Genomic DNA, 20,798 nt, shown 5'->3' with positions numbered 1-20,798 from the left:
AATAGACTTACGAATACTGAAAAGATAAAAATGACCCTTAGTAGCCACCTTAAACAGTAAGTCCAGATGAATAGTTTAATATTTAATTTTACTTCACCCTAAGTGTAGTCAACTTACGGATTTCTAACTTGTTTTGTGTCCAACCACATCCACATTGACACGTATACTGGAAAATACCATCAGTGCAGGTATCACCGGTATGACAGGGCACAGTAAGACAGGGCACATGTAAGCCAGCACATCCGTTGGTATCTGGTAGTAGGGGTAGAACAGTATAAAAAATAATTCATTATCATCGTTCTATAATTAGGTAGGCTTACGTATAAATACAGGGTGTCCCAATAAAAAGAGGCCCCTGATTGCGCCCCCTTTTTCGCCTATTTCTGAAAAGTTGATTAAATATATTTTGGTATACAAAGAAATCTTTAATCGTTAGCTTTTATAAACCAAAACAATTATATCAATCGGCTCACAACTTTTGAAGATATGCTCTTTTGAATAAAAGTACCCGTTTTTCACTCTGTCCACGGATATAAACAAACAGAGTGGTTGGGATGCCTCATGCTGTGGAGTGGCCTGCACGATCACCAGACCTCACACCACTTGATTTGTTTCCTTTGTGGCAAAATCCAAGATCTTCAAAAACGTATTACTGAATGCATTCGCAAGTATCCGGCGCACAAGGATGGTACCCAACGCAATTGATGCAATGAGGACCAGGGCTGAAACCTGTATTCGCCAAGGAGGCAACCAGGTAGAGGGCAGTGCAGCACAGTAAACTCACTTCATAAGAACCAAAGACAAACCAAACAGCATTTAGGGCTACCTTTAATCCTAAAAAGAGAAATGACTTATGCTGTAAATAAAAAAAGAAAGCAAGAAATAACAAAGTAAGAAATTAAGAAACATAATAAAACAAAAAGGCATAAATAACTAAGAAAATAATATTATTGCAAGTAAAGCAAAAGAAGTCCCATTCGGCATCCATTTTACACACAAATTAATGACACTATTAACAAAATCCATTGCCCATAAACCCACTGGTAAAGCCCATTCCATAAATAAAGTTATTTTATAAAGTTATCATTGAGGAATGTTTGATATTCATGCATGGTATGTGTACTCCTTTTCAATCTTTGAAGTAGCCAAACCTTCTCCGTGGACAGAGTGAAAAACGGGTACATTATTTTCTTTAAAAGAGCATATCTTCAAAAGTTATGAGCCGATTGATATAATTGTTTTGGTTTATTAAAGCTAACGACTCAAGGTTTTTTTACGTACCAAAATATATTTGATCAACTTTTCAGAAATAGGAGAAACAGAGGGCGCAATGAGGGGCCTCTTTTTTTTTTTGGACACCCTGTATATAGGCCTATACTTATATTTTGCTCTATAAAACATGCATGACATTAGAAAATGAATTTGGAGAAAATATTCTGATAATTAAAAACACTCGCTGAGCAGCAAGACCTTCCCTCTAAGCTTTTAATCCGATAAGCTGATTATCTATTTGTTTTCATGAATTGGAAGACATTCTTTGATGTATTACATAGTATTTTATTAACAGAAGGTTTTCTCCAAATTCGTTTCCTAATGAGCTGGAAACGTTACAAAATAACAATACAGGTAAAAGAGAACATGATAATTTAGGGACTGTTCACAAACACTTGTAACTGGGGGCATGATGCAAAAATGGGGCCCCTGGACAAATTTTATTAAACATTTGTCATACAATTTGTATTATATCGCGAGTTTAAAAAAGAAATCAAAATTATTTGATATCAGAAGTACATTCTTCGTATTCAGAACGCAATTCGATATGTCTGATGTGCTCTCATGTCCCACAAAAATATTGTCCAAACTAAATAAAATATATAATTTCAATTATACCAGTGGTGCCAGACGTTATAGGACCCTCGCTCTCGACAACTGGTGGTGGGTCCGTCGAATTAACAGATGGGCTACTGATGATGGCTACCAGGAGGCTGGTGACGTATATAAGCCGCATTTTGGTATGTAGTGATTCTGTTACAAAGAAAAATAGGAAGTTGACGATTCGTTAGAAAATCGAATAACACGCGTTACTGAGACAATTCAAAAGATTGCTTCATCATTGAAACCTTTATAAGGATACATGCATGCAGGGATGCGAATTGTGTGGGAGTGGGGAGTACCGCTCCTATGAAATGACAGTCAAAATTGAGGAAATAATGCCTTGAGAAGAAAACAAAATAAAGCGGGGGAAAAGAGGAAGAGAGTAGAGTAAAGATAATAAGTTAATAGGTGAAGCAGTAAAGCTACTGAATGGAAGAGAGGAAGACACTTGTGCAAAATATTGAGGAATTGATTATTCAAGAAGTAAAAGTCTTAAATATTAAAAGTGGAAGGTGTTGGTGATAGAGTGTGGATATGGGTAACAATGCATATTTGAGGAAATTTACAGTATTTATCATCAGAGGAGGTATTCAATATAATTTACATTTACTATCAACATGGCTTTACTGAGACAATGCGTACTAAGCGCGAGAAAATTTTGCATTTTAATGCTATAATGGGAAAAAATTAGGTTATTTCAGGTCAAAAACTGACCAAAAATAAAAGCTAATCGCAAATGTTTGTAAATTTCGAACCGGAGACGCATCTTCACACCCCCTTCCCACAGTATGATTGTTACAGTAGGTCACTGACACTAATGAATGGTACATTGCTGTTGGCAATTTTGCATAAGCTTTTAGCTCTTAGTTAGATTCATGCAAACAGGATTGCCATCCACAACATCCTTTGTAGAATAGATAATAACACCACTGTTCTTCTCCATCTTGACTCATCAGCTCAGTTGGTAGAGCATCGGTCCGGTGATCCGAAGGTCCTAGGTTCAAATCTTGAATGGTCAGTGAAAATTACTCACCGGCTGTCATTATGTATGTTGAGACTTGTGTATAAACCTTTTTCAAAATTTGCAGAGAGAATTTAATGGAAACTTCTTTGATGTATTTACTATCGTTAATATATATAATATAAATAAGAGGTCAAAGAATTTACCCTTGTGGTACACCTCAACTTATATTTTAAAAACTAATATTTAATAACATAATTCATTGACAATTTCCCCTAATGTTGACGTACTACCATCGTAAGGACAACTTGTTGTTTCTTGGTAGGTGTCATAAAAATGTCAATCCACTTGTTGAAAGTACACCTACACGCCATGCTTTATAAAATATTAATAAGAAAAGAGATTGGTTTGAGTTGTTTGGACGGGTAAATGCAAATTCATTTAATTGACTTGACAAAGTGCACAATAGAGCCACTAATGTCATTAAGTTTATGGTATTATGTCTAAATAATTTTAGCCAGAATGTATTTTAGCAAATACAAACTCTGCAAAAATTCATAAAATGCACACAGGTGCTTACAATTGCACGAAATGAATTTATGTAAAATGCAATAATAATAAAACAATGTTTGGATTTACATAGAATTAGCTACATCTCCATGAAAGTGCACACCAGTGTCATTAATGCCATTAAGTTAATGATATTATGTTTAAACAATATTAGTCAGAATGCAATTTAGTGAATACAAACTCTGCAAAAATGCATGCACACAGGTCCTTATAATTGCACGAAATTAACTTCTGTAAAATATAATAATAATAATAAAACAATGTTTGGATTTACATAGAATGATAGGTTTTCATTTAAAATGCCAATCCGTTGAATTGAATTTAAAAAATGTTAAAAATAAAAAACGCATACAAAACTCTGTATTAAATACTGCATAAAATGCACACGTATCCCTACCATCTCTTAAAATGTCGCACGGTGGCGTAAAATCCTCAAAATATGATAAGATATCTGCAACTTAAGGGAAGGGGTATGAACGTTTGGAAAGTATTTATTGTGGGAAATTAGAGCACATCAGACATATCGAATTGCATTCTGAATACGAAGAATGTCCTTCTGATATCAAATAATTTTGATTTTTTGAAATTCGCAATGTAATATACATTTTATGGCAAATCATTAAAATTGATATTCTTGATATTTAACAGTACTCGAAGTAAACTTTATAAATCTGATGATTTATACTTAAAGTGTATGTAGGTGGGATGAAAAGCCGACGATCAATTGAAAATTTTGACCTTTCGTATTGAAGATATGGATTTTTTTCCCAAAACACCAAAAAAAAAAATTAGGTCTTTTTGGGAAAAAATCCATATCTTCAATACAAAAGGTCAAAATTTTCAACTGATCGTCGGCTTTTCCTCCCAGCTACATACACTTTAAGAATATATCATTAGATTTATAAAATTTGCTTCGATGACTATTATATAATAATTTGTCATAAAATTTGTATTACATCATGATTTTCAAAAAATGAAAATTATTTGATATCAGAAAGACATGCTTCGTATTCAGAATGTAATTTGATACGTCTGAGGTGCTCTCATGTCCCATAAAAATACTGTCGATAACGCCATAAACGTTCATTCTAGATCCCTTAAGTGAGGCAAAGGTGCATAAAGGTGTCAGCAAATAGTATACAATTCGGGAAAGTTGCATACAAATTTCATTACAAAAGATGAAGCACACTGGTGTTTAGGGGTAACTAAACACGTTGAAAGTGTTTAGTTTAGTATTTACCTCTATACCTTGACCGTGTAAACACCAAAACAGTTTACACATAGCATATAGCAAAAAAAAAAAATATTTTTTTTTTACTAATTATCATGATTAAGCAGGCAATGTTTTTGTTCACTGATCTGGACACCTCTCTTCTAATATGTCGCGAATGAATAAATTATATGGCCATAAAAGGTTTCCTTAAGAAAAGCCGCGCTTTTAAGTCTAATTCACAATGATAAAGTATTGTACATTTTGCTCATAAATGGGGCTAAAAGAAAAGGTCCAGATCAACTGCACCGAATTTGTTTTTGAACTTGTCCCGATATTGAGCCAGAGGGATCAAGATGCCCCCATTACCAGACCTGCATGCCATTACAGGCGGCGCCCTTGATTTTTTTACTGTTGTACCTCGTGGCATATCACGGGTGAGCAGCGATGAAAATGTTCCTGGTGGTCATTAATTTTGGCCTGTTTTACTCGAACAATTGCGCACGAAGCGCGCAAAATACACACTATTTTTGCCCCCAAATTAAAGTATTTAACGGTCTAAAAAGAAGATGCACAGGGCAATTTTTGTCAATTTAGATTGAGCAGACTAAAGCCGTCTGGATCCACTGTCCTCCACGCCTGTTGAGGATTTTCTCGTCCAGAGGCTTTCCCCCATGAGTGACCGAAAGATTGGGCAGATAGGGTATTGCCAGAGGTGTTGTGAGGCAATATTTCGTCGGGTGCATTACGTAGTGACGGACGTTGGACTCCGCCAGAAAAAAGTTTTTGTGTTAGACGCGATCAAAGAGTATGCCAATTTGTGATCAACCATAGCAGAACACTAACAAGTAAAATCCTCCAAAAGTGGCTGTATTGCGAAAAACTAGTATCTAAAGTATCTTGAAACATCTATCACATGAAGAATTATTCGCTATTAAATGAGTAAAATGATTGCAAAGTTATACGTAAGTATGTAAAAACGTAAAAACGTTGCTCCCTAACATCCGTCACACATCCGTCACTATGTCTTGCGCGGATGTCGTGCACGTTAATCTGGTTTCTCGTGTTGATCTATGAGGATCCGTCACACATCCGTCAGTATGTCTTGCGCATGAAAATCGGATCAAGGAAGGACTTTGAAGCATCCGTCGGTTCTTTACGCTTATTCTAAAACGCTTTTTTCATGATAAAACCGACTCGCCACGAGTGCCCACGATATACATGACATATTGTATTTTATTATTTACTCCTGATCTTACTAGTTCTCATTCTCATAATATAGGTAGTCACACAAGCTGTAACTTCTTTTTTACAAAACGCCATTGATTGTATTCAGTTTTGACCAATTTACACTGTATTATCTGTCAACTTGGAACAACCTCTAAACATATGTTGATCATCTTTCAATAACCTACTCATCAAAAAGGATCATATATTAATTTTTTTATTACTTTACCATCCCTTTTATATTTGGAATTTTTGACGTTTTTGGTTTATACCCAGTTGTCAACATCCGTCAAGAAATCCCGTAGGTTTCAATGAACAATATTTAATTTCGTACGTTCAGATTGAAAAATCATGTTTTTACATAGTGACGGATGCTGGGGATACGCCAAACAATTTAGTTGTTTATCCGAGTAAACGGTGTTTTACATAGTGACGGATCTTAGATCCGTCACTTTTTAAAACGTCGGGTAATGTCATGTATCAATATCCGTCAATTTCATAATTAATTATGCAACCTTGAACTTCAAACCTTGGTAATATTAGACTACTCACTATTTAAAATACATATGCCAATTTTCATAAAAATGACAAAAATCAACATCCGTCACTACGTAATGAACCCGACGATTTGCTTGATTTTCCCCCGCGAAATAAATGTTTGACTGATTACCACAGACTATCCATATAGGATTTTCCGACTCGATTAGTCTTACTTTGTGGAGGAACTCTTTTAATTTCCAGGTAATTTTAGTATATAAATCTTTTAAACACGGATTTTAATTCTCACTGCACGGTTGTTTATTCTCACTGCACGAACGTGCCAGGAGGCATGTTAAAATAGCCTCTGTGGGCCTACACGAGTGATGCAGTTATAGATGTAGAGCATCTGCCTAAGAGATTATTGTTTACGTATTTTTTTTCGTCTCTGAAAAACGGACGCCGACATTATATCACTGCGTGCCCGTTATTAGTGTTTCACATCTATTAAACGTATATAAAACGTTAGGTTTCAGTAACAGGAAATCTTTTGTTCCTGACGAACCCTAGACTACCCCGTAGTCCACTTGCCCATTGTGCATACTCTGGATATTGTATTTAAGCTTAAAACTCTGATTTAATTAATGTGTGCACAATTGATAGATTTTCACATCTGTTCTTTTCAGTCACCCTACTCCCTCTGTTTGTTGGCTTCCCAAGTGGACTACTGACTTTGGATTGCGGTCAGAGATGCTTAACACGGCTGTCTATGAGCTTCTATGGATGAGATTGTCGGAAATCTGGCCTACTAAAAAATGGCCATGATGTAATGCATCTTTAAATGGATCTGGCTTGTGATTGGTCGCCCAGATCTCGTTATGGTTTAAATCCTCCGGGTACCTGTCATTACCATTAATAACTACATGGTACACAAGTATGTGGCCTACCCGCCTTTGTGTTGTGTAATTGCATGAACGCGTCAATAAGTGCATGAACGCGTCTTGTATTTGCTTGCGGTTAAATTTGATTGATAAACAAGTATGATTGACAGTGTGAGTGTTAGGGACTTTGCCCGTTCAAAATCCCGTTTAAAATTGAAAGTCCATAGTCTATTTTTAACCTGGAATTTCGCGATTAATAAACTGGCAGATTCTAAAATCAGAATTGTTCAGTATTGAAGTGCCAATACAATTATGGCATTATGATATGTTGCATTCAATAACATAAGCCTACGTACACTTTACTTTTACTGTCACTAATATAATTATATAAATTTTTTCATAACAATTTTATACTAGTATTTTGATGTAATTAATATAAGTATAATTTGGAGTTCAACTGAATGTTTTCATCATGATTAACATCAAACATAGACTATGGCATAGTCTAGACGAACCCATGTCAATAATGCGGGCAATAATGCCATCGAAAGGTGTTAATTGTGTTCCTTTTCTCCAACGAAGGTGCAGTCGAAATGTCCGTATTGCAGAGTGTAATAGTGAACAGAACTCTATAGACCCCCTTGGGAGTGTTTGTGACACTCGAAGGTGGAATGAGGCGGAAGTACCCCCTGGAATAGTGCACAATGGGAAAGTAGGAAAAGGTTTGATGTGTTCTTGCTAATCAAAACTTTTGTCACCTTTAAATTCAAGATGGCGTCACTCCAAAACGGTCACCACCTTCACATACTACAATATTTCGATCATAACTGTCGATCTTGACACGTGATATTTCCACAAATATGTGACCAATCGAATTCTTATTTTTCAGAAAATTAACTTATATCCAGATGCCAAAATTTGAAACTTTATTTATTTATTTATTTATTTATTTATAACATTTGGCAAAAAGCACAGGCAATACCCAATAGTGCTCAAAGAGCACTAAATTAAAGGGAAGCCCTACATACAAAGCGAACAGAAATAAACTGAAAAGCAAAAACAAGATAAAAAAGACAACTATTGGAGGGTTTTAACTGCAGCCCTGAAAGCGGACAAGGTGGGACAACAGACAACATTTTCTGGCAGCGCATTTCATAACATAGGACCAAGGTGGAAGAAACTTCTTTGACAAAGTGTGAGGCGGCTGAAAGGTGGGTAAAGAGCTCGGGAATGGTTACATCTTGAGTTGGAACGCGAATGAGGAGTGAATACATTAGGAGCAGATGAAAGGCCGGCAAGAATTTTGAACACATGGCGCACCGTAAAGGAGTCGCGACGGGCCTCAAGAGAGGGGAGGTTAGTTTGGGAAAGAAGGCTGTCATGATCCAGGTCCCAAGAATGTAATATGACCCGGCAGGCAAACCTCTGAACAGATTCCAGGCGGTTGGTTTGGGTTTTTGTGAGTGGGTGCCAGGTTGAGCTGCTGTACTCAAGAGCTGGACGGACCAGAGAAATGTACAAGGTGCGACGAAGATGTTGAGGAGCAAGGTGGAAGTTCCTATGTATCATGCCAACCATCCGACGAGCCTTCTTACAAAGGACATCAATGTAAGTGTTCCAATTTAATTTACTAGAAATGTGAATGCCAAGGAAGGTGATGTCTGTCACTCTATCAATGGGTTGGTTGTTAAGTTTTAAAAGAAGGTCCGGGTAGGGGTTGATTTTGGTGGAGATAATCATGGTTTTGGTTTTCTTAGCATTGGCTTGAAGTAGATTGCAAGAAAACCAAACGGAGATTTTGGTGATGTCCTCTTGAAAGTCGGCTAAGTCCTGGTGGTTGTTGATTGGCTTGTACAAAGTTGTGTCATCCGCATATAGAACTAATTTGCTACCTGCAGAAAATGGGATGAGAGATATGTTGTTGATAAAAAGCAAGAAAAGAAGGGGCCCCAGGACAGACCCCTGGGGAACCCCAGAAACAACGGGAACAAGACGAGAGGAACACCCATGGACGGCAACACACTGGTACCTGTCTGTAAGGTAAGAATTAACCCATGACAGCAGTTGACCAGATATGCCAAAAGCACTAAGTTTTTGAAGCAAAAGTCTGTGTGGCACTTTATCGAAGGCTTTCGCCAGATCGAAAAGTGCAACCACGACATCTTTGCGGGCTTCAATGGCATTGTGCCAGTCTAAGATGGCTGTAAGAAGGGCATCTGTGGTAGATGAATTTGGAAGGAATCCAAATTGCCTCTCAGTGAGCAGATTGAATTCTTGAAGGTGGGAGAGAATATGTTTATGAATAACTTTCTCTAAAATCTTGGAAATGATGGGCTGGAGAGAGATGGGACGGTAGTTTGTAATGGACTTTTTGTCCCCAGATTTGAAAACAGGAATGACACGGCAAATTTTCCAAGCAGAGGGGACCCTGCCAGAAGACAAGGAAAGATTGAAAATATAGGTCAGAATTGGGGAGACGGTGATGGCGGTACCTTTAAGCATGGCACCCGAAATACCATCAATACCAGCAGCAGAGGACGATTTCCGGAGAAGGATGAGATCAAATACGTCCTCAACTGTACAAACTACACTGGAAAGATTCCCAGGAGGATGGTAAATACTGGATGGAGTTTGAGAAATATCGACGTCGTCGGGATTAAAACATTCAGCAAAAAATTGACTGAAAAGATTGGTAATGTCTTGGGGATTATCAGCAATAACGTCATTGTATTGCATGGTATCAGGAATGGATGGGCGACCAGATAAGGACTTCACATATCCCCAAAAACGCTTACTGGGAGAATCGCCATCAGCAAGGGAAGCAAGATAGGAATGTTTAGCTCGCTTAAGCAGGTTAGACAATCTATTTCTAAGGTACTTGTACTTTAAATAGATATCTTCCCGCTTTGTGGATTTCCATTTCTTGAACAATTGATGTTTCTTTCTAATTAACTTACGGAGGTCACCAGTTAGCCAAGGTGGATTTTTGGCTTTACAACGAATAGTTTTCTGGGGGATACACTCAGTCATAGTTTGCATAAAAAAGTCATGAAAACATATCCAGGCACTTTCAATGTCTAAGTTATGATCTAACTGAAATGAAGACAACAATGAGTTAGCTTTCTCCCAGTCCGCATCAGAATATTTCCATACTGACCGGGGAATAGGTTTGGAGCTGTTTGGCTTGAAGTTAGCACTAAAATGTAATATGACATGGTGGCAGGACCCAATAGGAGGCAGATATTGAAGCTCACTAATTTGAGTATCATCATTACAATAAATATGATCAAGAATGGAAGGTTTACCATGTCCAAGCCATGTTGGTTGACAGACAAGTTGATCAAGGTTGAAACTAGCCTTCAAGTCGGCAAGCTCGTCAAACAAATAATGGGATTTGTCCAATAAATTAACATTGAAATCCCCCATAAGAACCATTTTGGTTCCTGGAGGACACAGTTGGTTACACATGGATAGACTGATACTCAGTTGGGGAAGAGTATTTGTATGGCGATAAGGAGGGCGGTAATAAATACCAACCAAAAGGTTTGAATTTTTAGATATGCAATTCACCCATAGGATCTCACAAGAGGTAGTGCTAAGTTGAGGGCAAGGAGATGGGTCTAGCGACTTGTGAATAATAAGGCAAACACCACCCCCACGCTTACAGCTACGATCATTTCTAAAAACACAATAATCAGAATTAATACAAAGTTCAGTGTCCATAAAATTTTGATTTAACCAAGTTTCAGTTATTCCAGTTATAAGTGGAGTAGGTTCAAGAGAGTCCATTGTTGAAAACAATTCATAAACTGTGTTTATCACAAATACGCAAAATGTGACTGCCTAATTCTAGCTAAACCGATATTTGGAATGAAATGTTATGTTTTGAGGTATGTTAAATAGCTCCTGATTTTACCTGATTGACAAATCAAATCAAATGATGTAAAGAATCGGCAACCTGGTGTTCTTTTCTCGCCCAAAGTATTGGAATTCAATTGCAAAAATGAGCCCATACGATGTACAAATCTATCAGATGAGTGAAGAACGATTCTAAAATGTAATCTTCAAGATACGTCATTCAAATTGTCATTTGGTATTTTTGAAATAAAAAATTGGTAAAAAACGAAGCAAACAGCAGTATTGACGAAGTTGAAGCCCCATTCAAATTACATAAATTATATACTGTCAGTATATAAATTACGGATTCATGTTTTAACATGAAAAAAATATAATATCTGTGATATTTGAATTCTTCTACACGTTCGCTATGAATTGAGCAATGCAATTTTTGCTAAAGCTCACTATCATTCGCAAGCTGCTGTGAACTACTTTTTTCTGCTTCTTCGACCAACAATACGTCGTATACCCTTAAGTTAGCATGCTTGCTGATAAAAGTTATGATGTAAATTGTAGACAAAATCCTTCCCATATTTTGTGCCTTTTTAATACTAAACAAACTAATATCATGTTATTAAGACTTTTTAAAAACTTACCTGATGCGCAAGTATGTGTCACAAAAATGACCGAGAATATCAGCTTACACCACGGCTTCAAGGTTGCGTAAAATTTCAACTGCTTGTTGCTGGAGTGAAAACTTCCTCTTCTCTAGATACTGCCACTCTCGTGAAATTCGTGAAAGAGGTAGGCCTATTATATCATTCTTGAACCATATATCGTACTTAAACAGCTGGCGGTGGAGAACGATGCGCTAACCTGCGCAGTTGTCTGGCGTAGGGTTCTGCTCATGCACCCTCCCACGCACTCATGCCACATAAAAAAGTGATGACAAAAGCATATTTAAAACAAAAATTGACCTTTTCAGTATTTTGTATTTATCTTATATTATACAACAGATGTCATACATAAACATGAACACAAAATATAATGCACATGAACTGATATGTGAGCGTACACCACGAATGAGCCGTAAAGTAGGCAAATTGTATTGTGTAAAATGTGCATGAAGGTCGTATTCATTTTGCTTCTACATGTATCTCATTTTGATAGCGCACGTCAAACTCCTTTTAAACAAATCAATAATCCTATTGTTGAAAAGTATAATAAGCTTCTACTTATGTTTATAAAAATTTTAAATAGCTCTAGTCTTTGTTTGTTTTGGCTAAATCCTCTTCAAGTGGAATTCATTGTTAATTATTTTGTCTAGGTATGTATAACCAACAATTAACAGTGAGAGGACATTCCTGAACGTATAAGCCGTGGTGTTCATGTTATTACGACTTTTTTAAAACTTTAAAAAAGTCTTAATAACATCCCTGAAGCCGTGGTGTAAGCTGATATTCTCGGTCATTTTTGTGACACATACTTGCGCATCAGGTAAGTTTAAAAAAAGTCTTAATAACATGATATTAGTTTGTTTAGTATTAAAAAGGCACAAAATATGGGAAGGATTTTGTCTACAATTTACATCATAACTTTTATCAGCAAGCATGCTAACTTAAGGGTATACGACGTATTGTTGGTCGAAGAAGCAGAAAAAAGTAGTTCACAGCATCTTGCGAATGATAGTGAGCTTTAGCAAAAATTGCATTGCTCAATTCATAGCGAGCGTGTAGAAGAATTCAAATATCACAGATATTTTATTTTTTTCATGTTAAAACATGAAGCATGTCCATACGGTGTTAAATATTGCTACACCCAGCAAACACAAAAACGTTTTAAAAACGTTTTAAATAAGTTATAATTTGGCTTTTGGTTTAGGTAAAAACGTTTTAATAACATTAATATGTCGGGTTATATAAAGGTCATGAAAACGTTTTAAAACGTTTTGTATGAAAACACTACAATATTTTTAAAATGTTTTCAAAATGTCATTGTAAACTATTTTTGCAAACATTTTTTGCCAAATATTTTGTCAACACTTAAATAACTATGAAATTATTATAATCTGATCTACTGGACTTACGTTTTTGTGAGTGGCAATATTTCACATCCTATCTCGGATGCATCATCAGGCCAACTGATGTTAAAGCGGCAAAAGTTCGTTGACCTGTGAAGAGGATGTTACGTCACAGGTCGAAGATGAGCCCAACCTCTGAGGGATCTTCTTTATCGCTGAACAATAGGCCCCTGCCAAGTTGTGTCGTAGCCCGCCTCCCTTATTAAGTGAAGGCTCCTCCGTTTAACATAAATCGCTTCCTTGACTCCTCTCTCAAACCATCTGCTTTCGCGATCTAATATCTTGACGTCCTTGTTGTCAAATGAATGATTAGTGCTATCTAAGTGCGTGTAAACCGCAGAGTCTCCGCAACCAGTGCTAGCTCTCCTATGCTGGTACATGCGCTTCGCTAGAGTCTGTTTGGTCTCCCCTAAATTTGGTTCGGAAATTTGAGAAGACCTCGAGAAAACTAGCGGACAATAGAAACCATCTCCGTTTTAATCTACGTTGTTTACACTCTGAAACTACACCACGGAGTTAATGGATTAAACCGCTTGTGAAAGGACATAAGGCTAGCAAAATCATAGCCAGAGCACAAAAAGATCTGCTCAACGAACGTGTTCGTCAAAATAACTTTACTATCAATATTTTGAGGACAGAAATAGACCGTATTTCGGAGGATTTACGTGTGAAATTAACAGCTGATATTTATGATGAAGTGATACAGTTCACCGCGCACGCGCAGTTAACCCAGCACCGGAAGTCAAAGCCAGACAGCAAAACAAGTTTGCAAGGTTGCAGAATTCGACGCGAGCTTCTCGAGCGGACTCGGACCTTAACTGGAGGAAAATCGATGGATTACAACCGGATAAGGAACTGAAAGACAAATGGGTTAAAATCTATCTAGTCGCCCGCTAACGGAGACCGAAAGGGATGTGTTAGCGAAAGGTTTGAACTTTTCTGTGGCACCGAATTGTATACCACATGTAGAACTGATCACAGCTACTGAATCAGCTATCAAACACAACAACTTGTGCACTTCGGACGCAGAAGAATTACGGACTAAGGTTTCAGCATGTCTGGTTAACGCGAAGACACCGAACTCTAACCTCAATAAACAGCAACGTGAGGCTATTAAAACGCTTTGACAAGACAAAGACATCACTATTTTGCCAGCGGATAAGGGTAGGTGCACGGTACGGTAGTGTTAGACAAGACTGAATACCATAGCAAAGTGTGTGAACTGTTGAATGATAGCAAGACATATGAACCACTGAAACGTGATCCAACTAGTGGTTATAGGAAAAAGGTTATTGACTCTCTCCAACAACATGAGAAATCTGACGTTATCGACCTATCTTGTATCACAAACTGTACCCTGGTGAGTCGGTACCCAAATTTTATGGTCTACCTAAGATCCATAAACCCCATGCTCCATTGAGACCTATTGTTAGCAGTGTGGACTCGGTCACGTACAATGTAGCTAAACACATCGCATACATTATTGGACCGCTGGTTGGGAAATCACAACACCATATTATTAACTCCCAGGACTTCGTAAACAAAGTTCGCGATATTCGATTGGATGATAATGACTATTACCTCTTATGATGTGTCAGCGTTGTTCACCTGTGTACCACCGAAGGAAGCGATAGACTGTGTTAGAGAATTTCTAAGGAAGGATAACACCTTGAATGAGCGCACGAAACTTAGTCCAGACCAAGTTTGTGAACTTCTGGAACTTTGTCTTAATACCACCTATTTCGTCTATGATGGAAAATATTACAGACAACGCCATGGATGCGCAATGGGATCGCCGGTTTCACCGATTGTTGTAAACCTGTTTATGGAACAGTTTGAACGGTTGGCACGGTTGTTTGATGTATATAGAATTGGCTTCATTATTAAGTAAATGCAAACTATAGGTGGCGCTATTTATCGTAAATCATATTTCTTAATTTGCAAGGGGTAGGTGATTATTACTGCCATTAAAACAGATGGAATAGGTGAAACAAGCAACAAAGAAATTTTATAAACATATTTCATCAAAAAATTAAAGGAATTTTTTTGTATTGAAAGCTTGAAAGAGTAATTTCCAGTAACTAAATAGCGCCACCAATTTTGTCATAAATAGATACATTTTATATCCAAAAAAGCTTTAAAATGCTGTAAAAATGAATATTTTGTAAAAGATGTGAAATTAAAGTTGAAAATGACTCAAAAGCATCTGTATACATTAGGATGATATCGATCGTAGCTGATTAAGCCTAAAATTGTCTTGTACTATGATGTTTTGTTTGAAAAACTAATAAATGATCACCTCAAACAACCGTGTTGGCTCTTGCATCGTATACCGGCACCCCCCCTACGCACTGGTTTCGATATGTCGACGACACATGGGTGAAGATTCGTAAGGATCAATTAACCCCATTCTTTGATCACATAAATAGTGTCAACGAACATATTAAGTTCACCCAGGAAGAACTCAAGGAAGGCAAACTTGCCTTTTTGGACTGTTTAGTTACAGTGGAAAGTGATGGTCGCTTAGAAACTTCTGTGTACAGAAAGGACACACACACAGATCAGTACTTGTTATTTGATTCCCACCATCACGGACACTATTTCATAGAGCGGACACGATTCCGTCAAGCGAGAACGCAAAGGAAAAGGAACGCGAACACCTTCAGAAGGCCTTGAATCTTTGTGGATATCGCGATTGGACTTTTCACAAGGCTCTCTCTCAAACCAAATCAGCTGATAAAGTGTCCACCGCACAAGCTACGCAAGGTGACGGTGAACCTAAACGCGGCAGGAACGTGACTATACCATACGTATCTGGACTGTCGGAGAAACTTCGCAGAATTGTCAAAGTGTCGTTCAAACCTAAGAACACTTTGCGGCAAGCGCTGGTCCATCCCAAGGACAAACAACCCAAGGACAAACAAAGCAACATTGTGTACCAAACAGACTCTAGCGAAGCGCATGTACCAGCATAGGAGAGCTAGCACTGGTTGCGGAGACTCTGCGGTTTACACGCACTTAGATAGCACTAATCATTCATTTGACAACAAGGACGTCAAGATATTAGATCGCGAAAGCAGATGGTTCGAGAGAGGAGTCAAGGAAGCGATTTATGTTAAACGGGAGGAGCCTTCACTTAATAAGGGAGGCGGGCTACGACACAACTTGGCAGGGGCCTATTGTTCAGCGATAAAGAAAATCCCTCAGAGGTTGGGCTCATCTTCGACCTGTGACGTAACATCCTCTTCACAGGTCAACGAACTTTTGCCGCTTTAACATCAGTTGGCCTGATGATGCATCCGAGATAGGATGTGAAATATTGCCACTCACAAAACGTAAGTCCAGTAGATCAGATTATAATAATTTCATAGTTATTTATACCTGGATGAATGATAATCTTCATAATCGTAACACTTAAATAACATTATGGGAAAATAGTAGTAGATTATCAAAAAATGTTTTTTTAATGTTAAGAAAACGTTTTATACCCTTAATATACCTTCTATATAACCCGACATTTAAACGTTTTCTGACAACCTTTTATAATCTTTTGCGAATGATGTCGAAAACGTTTTGTGTTTGCTGGGCAGTCAGTCTACTCTGAAGTACAAAGTACCGACGCGGACGCAGGCATTGTGCCGACTTTGAAGGCACGCATACCTAGTCAGCAGAGACGCAACATTGCGCACTGTTTACGCGCTGTATACGCGAGCGTTTAAAATTTTGACTTAACATGCTGCTTAAACTTAATTGTATTTTTGTGCTCCCCAAATATTATAGTTGCCCCAAAACAAATAAACATCTCAAAAAAGTAACTAACCCCCCTTAAATAATGATCATTATTCAAAAAGGGGCTTTTGTATTACAAATCTGTATAATGCGTTGGAAGCAGAATTTATTTCTGCGCATTTTGACACCTCATTTGATACGATAGCCAAACAATAAAACACCGGTCAATTTAATGTAGTGAGGTTCAGATTTGAAAGTTGCACTTACATACAAATTTTTACAATACAAAAACACTCGGATACCATTACACAGATTTCCTTCCATTACACTGAATACAAAATCAATAGAATTTACTGCAACTTTCAGATCTTGGGTTACATTGATTTAGTCAATATTTAGTCAATTGCTGCAAATGAGGTGTCAAAATGTGCAGAAATAAATTCTGCTTCCAACGCATTTTATAGATTTGTAATACAATCCCCCGTTTTTGAATAATGGCCATTATTTAAGGTGAGTTAGTTACTTTTTTTAAGATGTTTATTTTGGTAGATTAAAGTTCACTACATCCATATATCATGACTTTACTTTCAAAATGAGACTTTTTGGTCCTGAAAATTGGGCGCGTTGCATGAACTTCGACATGAGGCAAAATCAGCATGTTTCAACGTAGCATCTGCGTTTTATACTACGTTGGAATCCAAAATGGGAAATCGCAATGTCATTTTTTGTACGCAAAGTATCACACACATTTCAATAGGCAATTTCTCTGCGTAAGGACATCGCGTATAAATTTAGTCGATTTTCAACACATCGCTGTACTTTTATTATAATGATTTGTTACAAACAAAAAGGATCATAATAATAATTAGACTTTCCTTCGTATGTTCATTACCATTGACTGACTGTCCCTTGTTAACTATTAAAGATACAGTTTAATAGTTTGAAACTTAAACTTAAATGGAATCGGGCCACTGAGAGATAACAGTGGAGGAGTATCGACTCCGTTACTAGTAGCATATCCTTCAAAAACGTTTTGCTCGGAGACGTATTTTGTCCTTCACGTACGCCACTATGTGTTGCGACCGACGAATTGGGCTTTCATTTTCACACATTTCTTACTTTTTCTTACAATAATAGTGTCAAAATCGTCCTCAAAATGGCTTCAATTAGGCTTTCATTTTGCACAATTTTATAACTTCTCAAGGAGAAACATCCCCTCAGACACTCCCTACTGTCCGTACCTGCGTATGCATAAAGAAGTTGCCCTTTTCGCTTCTGAGATCCCCCTGAGATACCCCCTGCGTCGCGCTTCGTGGCCCTATTTTCAATTGCCCCCCCCCCATGACTCCTCTAGATCCGCCACTGAATAGGGACACGTGTGCATTTTCATGCAACATTTTATGAGTCTTTCATTTTCATGATTAACAATATTTTTAAACATAAAACCGTTCAACTTATAATAGAAAACCAGCTCTGCACTTTCATCGAGTTCATGAAATGATAATTCAATTAAATGGATTCCATTTGAAATGAAAACCTATCTCAAACGTATTTTTTATACAGAAATTAATTTCGTGCAATTGTAGGCACCTGTGTGTATTTTATGCATTTTTGCAGAGTTTGTATTCGTTTTTGCGTTCTGATATAATATTGTTTAAACATACTACCATAAACTTAATGACATTAGTGAACCTGGTGTGTACTTTCATGGATCTGTAGGTAATTAAAAATAATGACAGGTCAATTAAAAAATTTTACATTTACTCTTCTCAATAAGTCAAGCAATCTTTTTTTATTAACATTTTATAAAACACAATACCGTTAACCGGTTACCATGGTTACGTGTACTTTCAACAAGTGATTGACATTTTATTATGGAACCTACCAAGAAACCGACAACACGTTGTCCTTACGATGATAGTACGTCAACATTTGGAAAAACTGCAAATGAATAATGTTATTAAATTTAAGATTTTAAAATATAAGTTGAAGTGATTAGCTTATAGTTTTGTTCTGCTTTTGACTTGAATTTGACCTAACGATGATAATACATCAACATTTGGAAAATTGTAAATGAATTATGTTATTAAACTTAAGATTTTAAAATATAAGTTGAAGTGTACCACAAAGGGTAAATTCTCGAAATACCGAGACAAAATTTACAAACATTTGCGATTAGCTTTTATTTTTGGTCTGTTTTTGACCAATGTTGACCTGAATTAACCTCATTTTTTGCCCATTTTAGTATTAAAGAAACTTTGCAATTCTGATCCCTTTGGAAATTCATTTTTCAACAAAAATCAGAGATTTTATTCCGTCTATAGCCTGCCTAAAATAATTGTGCAAGTGAAAAACGCCATCTTTGGCAATTAGGAAATAGTGTTGTGACATGATGCTTACATCAACTTCAAGGGAACTGTCCTAGCTTTTGAATACCGTTTGTTTCATTCATTTTGGTTTCGGCAATCCAGAGATTTGCTTCACTGAACACAAATGTATGAAAACCCTTTGTGCCACTTTTAGGAAATTGAATAGAATGTTATATCCAAATACCTGTACAGTACAGTACAGTTAATAAAAGAACATTTATGTGTAGGATTAGAAATGATTATGTAACAATTGTTCAGTATAATTGTATAGAAGACGATGGCAGCAAGATGCATTGCTACAGGTAACGGTCACGCATAAGGAAGGGGGCTCTGAGTGACCTACATGTATGTACACGAACAATAATGTTAAAGACCAAACCGTAAACTGTTGATTTCAGGCAATGTCGGATTCAGCTGCCGCACACTCGGAAATGTGCTTATGATTTGAATAAATTAATCAATGGATTTTAAATCTTTAATGTAAAGTTTCAAACGTATAATTATGATGTGCAATATTTCGTTGACAGGATTTCAATTTTACAAAAGAGTGTACAATATTTGTCTTCTTTTTGTTACGGTCTTTTGGTCAAGTTACTTCTTTTCATTCCATTTAGGGTGATTTTTTAGTGAAAGTGATATTTTTGTGTACTCATTCATAACAAAGTTAAAGTAAATATAATAGTATTTTGCACGCGTGTTTGCAGATTAATTATTGTTTTATAATAATTGAAGAGTGTCAATGTCCAATCAAGTAACTCAAGGTTACTCAATGATTTGAGAACATCAAATTTGATTCAGGTATAGGCACATTCCAAATTATTCATTTTTCTGAAAATAAATATGGAATGAAGAAATGTATCACAAAGATAAGGCCAAGTAAAATAAATAACATGGATGTCGTCCCCGCCGTCACCGATTTTTGGAGATTTTCAAATATTTTTGTTATTTTTCTTCTTTGCTCCTTTACTTTGTTTCTAAAATTGTTGTAATGAAAAGACATGTTAGGAAGTTCTTGGTTATCATAAATGCAAAGCAAACACTCTCTTCAAGCAAGGGGTAGGGATTTGGGAAAAATACAAAAAATATTAGAGGCCTCCCCGTTGTTATGATGTGTTGACAAAGACTTTGCAAATGCAATTTTACACAGAAATGAATGGTAACAAAATAACAAATAATAAGGGCCTCCCTTACCGAGTTTTGAAAAAATCCGGACGATAAACATGTTATTTTTTTTTACTTGGACTAAAGGGCCAAGGATTCTTATTTTAGTCTTCCTTTTATTCTGAGTCAAAAGGAAACCTTTGTTACTAGGTTTGAACATTTAAATCAGATGTAGCTGGGATGAAAAGTCGTCCATCATATGAAAATTTTGACCTTTCGTATATAATTGAAGATATACAATTTTTGGAAAGGTGAGCATGCATGACCCATCAAAGCGTGTCCTAACTCTGAGCTAAACAGTTCACTGCCCTCAGCGTTGAGGAATGTGTCTCAAATACGGCAAGAGGGTGTATTGGGAATGCGTTATTTATACGACCAGTGATCAAAACCAGGGAGTCCTGGAATCTGTACGTACTTCTTG

The 20,798-nt window shown here is 36.8% G+C and overlaps 1 protein-coding gene across 1 annotated transcript in view; it reads right to left on the bottom strand.

Annotated features, from left to right (window-relative positions):
- The window catches only part of LOC140150630 (uncharacterized), a 69,286-nt gene extending 57,346 nt beyond the window's left edge, over window positions 1–11,940 (bottom strand). Inside the window, exons 1-3 of the transcript XR_011858824.1 lie at window positions 11,695–11,940; window positions 1,891–2,025; window positions 118–252 (exon numbers count right to left, since the gene is read on the bottom strand). The gene's annotated coding sequence lies outside the window, so the exon portion shown is untranslated. The remainder of the gene's footprint in view (window positions 1–117; window positions 253–1,890; window positions 2,026–11,694) is intronic.
- Between the last annotated feature and the right edge of the window lie 8,858 nt (window positions 11,941–20,798).

Source organism: Amphiura filiformis, chromosome 4, assembly GCF_039555335.1.
Source record: "Amphiura filiformis chromosome 4, Afil_fr2py, whole genome shotgun sequence".
In the NCBI taxonomy this organism is placed as follows: Eukaryota; Metazoa; Echinodermata; class Ophiuroidea; order Amphilepidida; family Amphiuridae; genus Amphiura; species Amphiura filiformis.
Note: the sequence above shows the minus strand (reverse complement) of the source record. Positions and strands in the feature narration are given on the sequence as shown.